Source organism: Lissotriton vulgaris, chromosome 6, assembly GCF_964263255.1.
Source record: "Lissotriton vulgaris chromosome 6, aLisVul1.2, whole genome shotgun sequence".
Taxonomy (NCBI): Eukaryota; Metazoa; Chordata; class Amphibia; order Caudata; family Salamandridae; genus Lissotriton; species Lissotriton vulgaris.
In genome coordinates, this window is record NC_141694.1 from 1,923,899,505 (window position 1) to 1,923,908,083 (window position 8,579).

The window sequence follows — 8,579 nt, forward strand, 5'->3', positions numbered from 1 at the left end:
CTTCATGGTCTCAGGCTTTGAACCATGGGTCGGCCTGTGACTGGTGCACCCTCCTGGGCTGCAGTCATCTTTATGGTCTCCGGCTTTGAACCATGGGTCGGCCTGTGACTGCTGCACCCTCCTGGGCTGCAGTCATCTTTGTGGTCTCAGGCTTTGAACCATGGGTCGGCCTGTGACTGCTGCACCCTCCTGGGTTGCAGTCATCTTTGTGGTCTCAGGCTTTGAACCAAGGGTCGGCCTGTGACTGCTGCACCCTCCTGGGTTGCAGTCATCTTTATGGTCTCAGGCTTTGAACCATGGGTCGGCCTGTGACCGGTGCACCCTCCTGGGTTGCAGTCATCTTTATGGTCTCAGGCTTTGAACCATGGGTCGGCCTGTGACTGGTGCACCCTCCTGGGTTGCAGTCATCTTTATGGTCTCAGGCTTTGAACCATGGGTCGGCCTGTGACTGCTGCACCCTCCTGGGCTGCAGTCATCTTTATGGTCCCAGGCTTTGAACCATGGGTCGGCCTGTGACCGGTGCACGCTCCTGGGCTGCAGTCATCTTTGTGGTCTCAGGCTTTGAACCATGGGTCGGCCTGTGACTGGTGCACCCTCCTGGGTTGCAGTCATCTTCGTGGTCTCAGGCTTTGAACCATGGGTCGGCCTGTGACTGCTGCACCCTCCTGGGCTGCAGTCATCTTTATGGTCTCAGGCTTTGAACCATGGGTCGGCCTGTGACTGGTGCACCCTCCTGGGTTGCAGTCATCTTTATGGTCCCAGGCTTTGAACCATGGGTCGGCCTGTGACCGGTGCACGCTCCTGGGCTGCAGTCATCTTTGTGGTCTCAGGCTTTGAACCATGGGTCGGCCTGTGACTGCTGCACCCTCGTGGGTTGCAGTCATCTTTGTGGTCTCAGGTTTTGAACCATGGGTCGGCCTGTGACTGCTGCATCCTCCTGGGCTACAGTCATCTTTATGGTCCCAGGCTTTGAACCATGGGTCGGCCTGTGACTGGTGCACCCTCCTGGGTTGCAGTCATCTTTGTGGTCTCAGGTTTTGAACCATGGGTCGGCCTGTGACTGCTGCATCCTCCTGGGCTACAGTCATCTTTATGGTCCCAGGCTTTGAACCATGGGTCGGCCTGTGACTGGTGCACCCTCCTGGGTTGCAGTCATCTTCGTGGTCTCAGGCTTTGAACCATGGGTCGGCCTGTGACCGGTGCACCCTCCCGGGTTGCAGTCATCTTTGTGGTCTCAGGCTTTGAACCATGGGTCGGCCTGTGACTGCTGCACCCTCCCGGTTTGCAATCATCTTTGTGGTCTCAGGCTTTGAACAATGGGTCGGCCTTTGACTGGTGCACCCTCCCGGGTTGCAGTCATCTTTGTGGTCTCAGGCTTTGAACCATGGGTCGGCCTGTGACTGCTGCACCCTCCTGGGCTGCAGTCATCTTCGTGGTCTCAGGCTTTGAACCATGGGTCGGCCTGTGACTGCTGCACCCTCCTGGGCTGCAGTCATCTTTGTGGTCTCAGGTTTTGAACCATGGGTCGGCCTGTGACCGGTGCACCCTCCTGGGCTGCAGTCATCTTTGTGGTCTCAGGCTTTGATCCATGGGTCGGCCAGTGACTGGTGCACCCTCCTGGGCTGCAGTCATCTTTATGGTCTCAGGCTTTGAACCATGGGTCGACCTGTGACCGGTGCACCCTCCTGGGTTGCAGTCATCTTTATGGTCTCAGGCTTTGAACCATGGGTCGGCCTGTGACTGCTGCACCCTCCTGGGCTGCAGTCATCTTTATGGTCTCAGGATTTGAACCATGGGTCGGCCTGTGACTGGTGCACCCTCCTGGGTTGCAGTCATCTTTATGGTCTCAGGCTTTGAACCACGGGTCGGCCTGTGACTGTTGCACCCTCCTGGGCTGCAGTCATCTTTGTGGTCTCAGGCTTTGAACCATGGGGCGGCCTGTGACTGCTGCTCCCTCCTGGGCTGCAGTCATCTTTGTGGTCTCAGGCTTTGAACCATGGGGCGGCCTGTGACTGGTGCACCCTCCTGGGCTGCAGTCATCTTTGTGGTCTCAGGCTTTGAACCATGGGGCGGCCTGTGACTGGTGCCCCCTCCTGGGCTGCAGTCATCTTTTTGGCCTCAGGCTTTAAACCATGGGTCGGCCTGTGACTGGTGCACCCTCCTGGGTTGCAGTCATCTTTGTGGTCTCAGGATTTGAACCATGGACCGGCCTGTGACTGCTGCACCCCCCTGGGCTGCAGTCATCTTTGTGGTCTCAGACTTTGAACCATGGGTCGGCCTGTGACTGGTGCACCCTCCTGGGTTGCAGTCATCTTTGTGGTCTCAGGATTTGAACCATGGACCGGCCTGTGACTGCTGCACCCCCCTGGGCTGCAGTCATCTTTGTGGTCTCAGACTTTGAACCATGGGTCGGCCTGTGACTGGTGCACCCTCCTGGGTTGCAGTCATCTTTGTGGTCTCAGGCTTTGAACCATGGGTCGGCCTGTGACTGCTGCACCCTCCTGGGCTGCAGTCATCTTTGTGGTCTCAGGCTTTGAACCATGGGTCGGCCTGTGACTGGTGCACCCTCCTGGGCTGCAGTCATCTTTATGGTCTCAGGCTTTGAACCATGGGTCGGCCTGTGACCGCTGCACCCTCCTGGGATGCAGTCATCTTTATGGTCTCAGGCTTTGAACCATGGGTCGGCCTGTGACCGGTGCACCCTCCTGGGTTGCAGTCATCTTTGTGGTCTCAGGTTTTGAACCATGGGTCGGCCTGTGACTGCTGCATCCTCCTGGGCTGCAGTCATCTTTATGGTCCCAGGCTTTGAACCATGGGTCGGCCTGTGACTGGTGCACCCTCCTGGGTTGCAGTCATCTTTATGGTCTCAGGCTTTGAACCATGGGTCGGCCTGTGACTGCTGCACCCTCCTGGGCTGCAGTCATCTTTATGGTCCCAGGCTTTGAACCATGGGTCGGCCTGTGACTGGTGCACCCTCCTGGGTTGCAGTCATCTTTATGGTCTCAGGCTTTGAACCATGGGTCGGCCTGTGACCGCTGCACCCTCCTGGGCTGCAGTCATCTTTATGGTCTCAGGCTTTGAACCATGGGTTGGCCTGTGACCGGTGCACCCTCCTGGGCTGCAGTCATCTTTGTGGTCTCAGGTTTTGAACCATGGGTCGGCCTGTGACCGGTGCACCCTCCTGGGCTGCAGTCATCTTTGTGGTCTCAGGCTTTGATCCATGGGTCGGCCAGTGACTGGTGCACCCTCCTGGGCTGCAGTCATCTTTATGGTCTCAGGCTTTAAACCATGGGTCGACCTGTGACCGGTGCACCCTCCCGGGTTGCAGTCATCTTTGTGGTCTCAGGCTTTGAACCATGGGTCGGCCTGTGACTGCTGCACCCTCCCGGTTTGCAATCATCTTTATGGTCTCAGGCTTTGAACCATGGGTCGGCCTGTGACTGCTGCACCCTCCCGGGTTGCAGTCATCTTTGTGGTCTCAGGCTTTGAACCATGGGTCGGCCTGTGACTGCTGCACCCTCCTGGGCTGCAGTCATCTTCGTGGTCTCAGGCTTTGAACCATGGGCTGGCCTGTGACTGCTGCACCCTCCTGGGCTGCAGTCATCTTCGTGGTCTCAGACTTTGAACCATGGGTCGGCCTGTGACCGGTGCACCCTCCTGGGCTGCAGTCATCTTTATGGTCTCAGGCTTTGAACCATGGGTCGGCCTGTGACTGCTGCACCCTCCTGGGTTGCAGTCATCTTTGTGGTCTCAGGCTTTGAACCATGGGTCGGCCTGTGACTGCTGCACCCTCCTGGGTTGCAGTCATCTTTATGGTCCCAGACTTTGAACCATGGGTCGGCCTGTGAACGGTGCACCCTCCTGGGCTGCAGTCATGTTTGTGGTCTCAGGCTTTGAACCATGGGTCGGCCTGTGACTGCTGCACCCTCCTGGGCTGCAGTCATCTTTGTGGTCTCAGGCTTTGAACCATGGGGCGGCCTGTAACTGGTGCACCCTCCTGGGCTGCAGTCATCTTTATGGTCTCAGGCTTTGAACCATGGGTCGGCCTGTGACCGCTGCACCCTCCTGGGTTGCAGTCATCTTTATGGTCTCAGGCTTTGAACCATGGGTCGGCCTGTGACCGGTGCACCCTCCTGGGTTGCAGTCATCTTTATGGTCTCAGGCTTTGAACCATGGGTCGGCCTGTGACTGGTGCACCCTCCTGGGTTGCAGTCATCTTCGTGGTCTCAGGCTTTGAACCATGGGTCGGCCTGTGACTGGTGCACCCTCCTGGGCTGCAGTCATCTTTATGGTCTCAGGCTTTGAACCATTGGTCGGCCTGTGACTGGTGCACCCTCCTGGGTTGCAGTCATCTTTATGGTCTCAGGCTTTGAACCATGGGTCGGCCTGTGACTGCTGCACCCTCCTGGGCTACAGTCATCTTTATGGTCTCAGGCTTTGAACTATGGGTCGGCCTGTGACCGCTGCACCCTCGTGGGTTGCAGTCATCTTTGTGGTCTCAGGTTTTGAACCATGGGTCGGCCTGTGACTGCTGCATCCTCCTGGGCTACAGTCATCTTTATGGTCCCAGGCTTTGAACCATGGGTCGGCCTGTGACTGGTGCACCCTCCTGGGTTGCAGTCATCTTTATGGTCTCAGGCTTTGAACCATGGGTCGGCCTGTGACCGCTGCATCTTCCTGGGCTGCAGTCATCTTTATGGTCTCAGGCTTTGAACCATGGGTTGGCCTGTGACTGCTGCACCCTCCTGGGCTGCAGTCATCTTCGTGGTCTCAGGCTTTGAACCATGGGTCGGCCTGTGACCGGTGCACCCTCCCGGGTTGCAGTCATCTTTGTGGTCTCAGGCTTTGAACCATGGGTCGGCCTGTGACTGCTGCACCCTCCTGGGCTGCAGTCATCTTTATGGTCTCAGGCTTTGAACCATGGGTCGACCTGTGACCGGTGCACCCTCCTGGGCTGCAGTCATCTTCGTGGTCTCAGGCTTTGAACCATGGGTCGGCCTGTGACCGGTGCACCCTCCTGGGCTGCAGTCATCTTTGTGGTCTCAGGCTTTGATCCATGGGTCGGCCAGTGACTGGTGCACCCTCCTGGGCTGCAGTCATCTTTATCGTCTCAGGCTTTGAACCATGGGTCGACCTGTGACCGGTGCACCCTCCTGGGTTGCAGTCATCTTTGTGGTCCCAGGCTTTGAACCATGGGTCGGCCTGTGACTGCTGCACCCTCCTGGGCTGCAGTCATCTTTATGGTCTCAGGATTTGAACCATGGGTCGGCCTGTGACTGGTGCACCCTCCTGGGTTGCAGTCATCTTTATGGTCTCAGGCTTTGAACCACTGGTCGGCCTGTGACTGTTGCACCCTCCTGGGCTGCAGTCATCTTTGTGGTCTCAGGCTTTGAACCATGGGGCGGCCTGTGACGGCTGCTCCCTCCTGGGCTGCAGTCATCTTTGTGGTCTCAGGCTTTGAACCATGGGGCGGCCTGTGACTGGTGCACCCTCCTGGGCTGCAGTCATCTTTGTGGTCTCAGGCTTTGAACCATGGGGCGGCCTGTGACTGGTGCCCCCTCCTGGGCTGCAGTCATCTTTTTGGCCTCAGGCTTTAAACCATGGGTCGGCCTGTGACTGGTGCACCCTCCTGGGTTGCAGTCATCTTTGTGGTCTCAGGATTTGAACCATGGACCGGCCTGTGACTGCTGCACCCCCCTGGGCTGCAGTCATCTTTGTGGTCTCAGACTTTGAACCATGGGTCGGCCTGTGACTGGTGCACCCTCCTGGGTTGCAGTCATCTTTGTGGTCTCAGGATTTGAACCATGGACCGGCCTGTGACTGCTGCACCCCCCTGGGCTGCAGTCATCTTTGTGGTCTCAGACTTTGAACCATGGGTCGGCCTGTGACTGGTGCACCCTCCTGGGTTGCAGTCATCTTTGTGGTCTCAGGCTTTGAACCATGGGTCGGCCTGTGACTGCTGCACCCCCCTGGGCTGCAGTCATCTTTGTGGTCTCAGACTTTGAACCATGGGTCGGCCTGTGACCGGTGCACCCTCCTGGGCTGTAGTCATCTTTATGGTCTCCGGCTTTGAACCATGGGTCGTGCTGTGACTGCTGCACCCTCCCGGGTTGCAGTCATCTTTGTGGTCTCAGGCTTTGAACCATGAGGCGGCCTGTGACTGGTGCACCCTCCTTGGCTGCAGTCATCTTTTTGGCCTCAGGCTTTGAACCATGGGTCGGCCTTTGACTGGTGCACCCTCCTGGGTTGCAGTCATCTTTATGGTCTCAGGCTTTGAACCATGGGTCGGCCTGTGACTGGTGCACCCTCCTGGGCTGTAGTCATCTTTTTGGCCTCAGGCTTTGAACCATGGGTCGGCCTGTGACTGGTGCACCCTCCTGGGTTGCAGTCATCTTTATGGTCTCAGGCTTTGAACCATGGGTCGGCCTGTGACTGGTGCACCCTCCTGGGCTGCAGTCATCTTTATGGTCTCAGGCTTTGAACCATGGGTCGGCCTGTGACTGCTGCACCCTCTTGGGCTGCAGTCATCTTTATGGTCTCAGGCTTTGAACCATGGGTCGGCCTGTGACCGGTGCACGCTCCTGGGCTGCAGTCATCTTTATGGTCCCAGGCTTTGAACCATGGGTCGGCCTGTGACTGCTGCACCCTCCTGGGCTGCAGTCATCTTTATGGTTCCAGGCTTTGAACCATGGGTCGGCCTATGACTGGTGCACCCTCCTGGGTGGCAGTCATCTTTATGGTCTCGGGCTTTGAACCATGGGTCGGCCTGTGACTGCTGCACCCTCCTGGGCTGCAGTCATCCTTATGGTCTCAGGCTTTGAACCATGTCTCGGTCTGTGACCGGTGCACCCTCCTGGGCTGCAGTCATCTTTATTGTCTCAGGCTTTGAACCATGGGTTGGCCTGTGACTGCTGCACCCTCCTGGGCTGCAGTCATCTTTATGGTCCCAGGCTTTGAACCATGGGTCGGCCTGTGACTGGTGCACCCTCCTGGGTTGCAGTCATCTTTATGGTCCCAGGCTTTGAACCATGGGTCGGCCTGTGACTGGTGCACCCTCCTGGGCTGCAGTCATCTTTGTGGTCTCAGGCTTTGAACCATGGGTCGGCCTGTGAACGGTGCACCCTCCTGGGCTGCAGTCATCTTTGTGGTCTCAGGCTTTGAACCATGGGTCGGCCTGTGACTGCTGCACCCTCCTGGGCTGCAGTCATCTTTGTGGTCTCAGGCTTTGAATCATGGGTCGGCCTGTGACTGCTGCACCCTCCTGGGTTGCAGTCATCTTTGTGGTCTCAGGCTTTGAACCATGGGTCGGCCTGTGACTGCTGCACCCTCCTGGGCTGCAGTCATCTTTGTGGTCTCAGGCTTTGAACCATGGGGTGGCCTGTGACTGGTGCACCCTCCTGGGTTGCAGTCAACTTTGTGGTCTCAGGCTTTGAACCATGGGTCCACCTGTGACCGCTGCACCCTCCTGGGTTGCAGTCATCTTTATGGTCTCAGGCGTTGAACCATGGGTCCGCCTGTGACTGCTGCACCCTCCTGGGCTGCAGTCATCTTTGTGGTCTCAGGCTTTGAACCATGGGTCGGCCTGTGACCGGTGCACCCTCCTGGGCTGTAGTCATCTTTGTGGTCTCAGGCTTTGAACCATGGGTCGGCCTGTGACCGCTGCACCCCCCTGGGCTGCAGTAATTTTTGTGGTCTCAGGCTTTGAACCATGGGTCGGCCTGTGACTGCTGCACCCTCCTGGGCTGCAGTCATCTTTGTGGTCTCAGGCTTTGAACCATGGGTCGGCCTGTGACTGCTGCACCCTCCTGGGTTGCAGTCATCTTTGTGGTCTCAGGCTTTGAACCATGGGGCGGCCTGTGACTGCTGCACCCTCCTGGGTTGCAGTCATCTTTGTGGCCTCAGGCTTTGAACCATGGGGCGGCCTGTGACTGGTGCACCCTCCTGGGTTGCAGTCATCTTTATGGTCTCAGGCTTTGAACCATGGGTCGGCCTGTGACTGCTGCACCCTCCTGGGTTGCAGTCATCTTTGTGGTCTCAGGCTTTGAACCATGGGTCGGCCTGTGACCGGTGCACCCTCCTGGGTTGCAGTCATCTTTGTGGTCTCAGGCTTTGAACCATGTGTCGGCCTGTGACTGGTGCACCCTCCTGGGCTGCAGTCATCTTTGTGGTCTCAGGCTTTGAACCATGGGGCGGCCTGTGACTGGTGCACCCTCCTGGGCTGCAGTCATCTTTGTGGTCTCAGGCTTTGAACCATGGGGCGGCCTGTGACTGCTGCACCCTCCTGGGCTGCAGTCATCTTTATGGTCGCAGGCTTTGAACCATGGGTCGGCCTGTGACTGGTGCACCCTCCTGGGCTGCAGTCATCTTTGTGGTCTCAGGCTTTGAACCATGGGTCGGCCTGTGACTGGTGCACCCTCCTGGGCTGCAGTCATCTTTGTGGTCTCAGGCTTTGAACCATGGGTCGGCCTGTGACCGCTGCACCCTCCTGGGCTGCAGTCATCTTTGTGGTCTCAGGCTTTGAACCATGGGTCGGCCTGTGACCGCGGTACCCTCCTGGGCTGCAGTCATCTTTGTGGTCT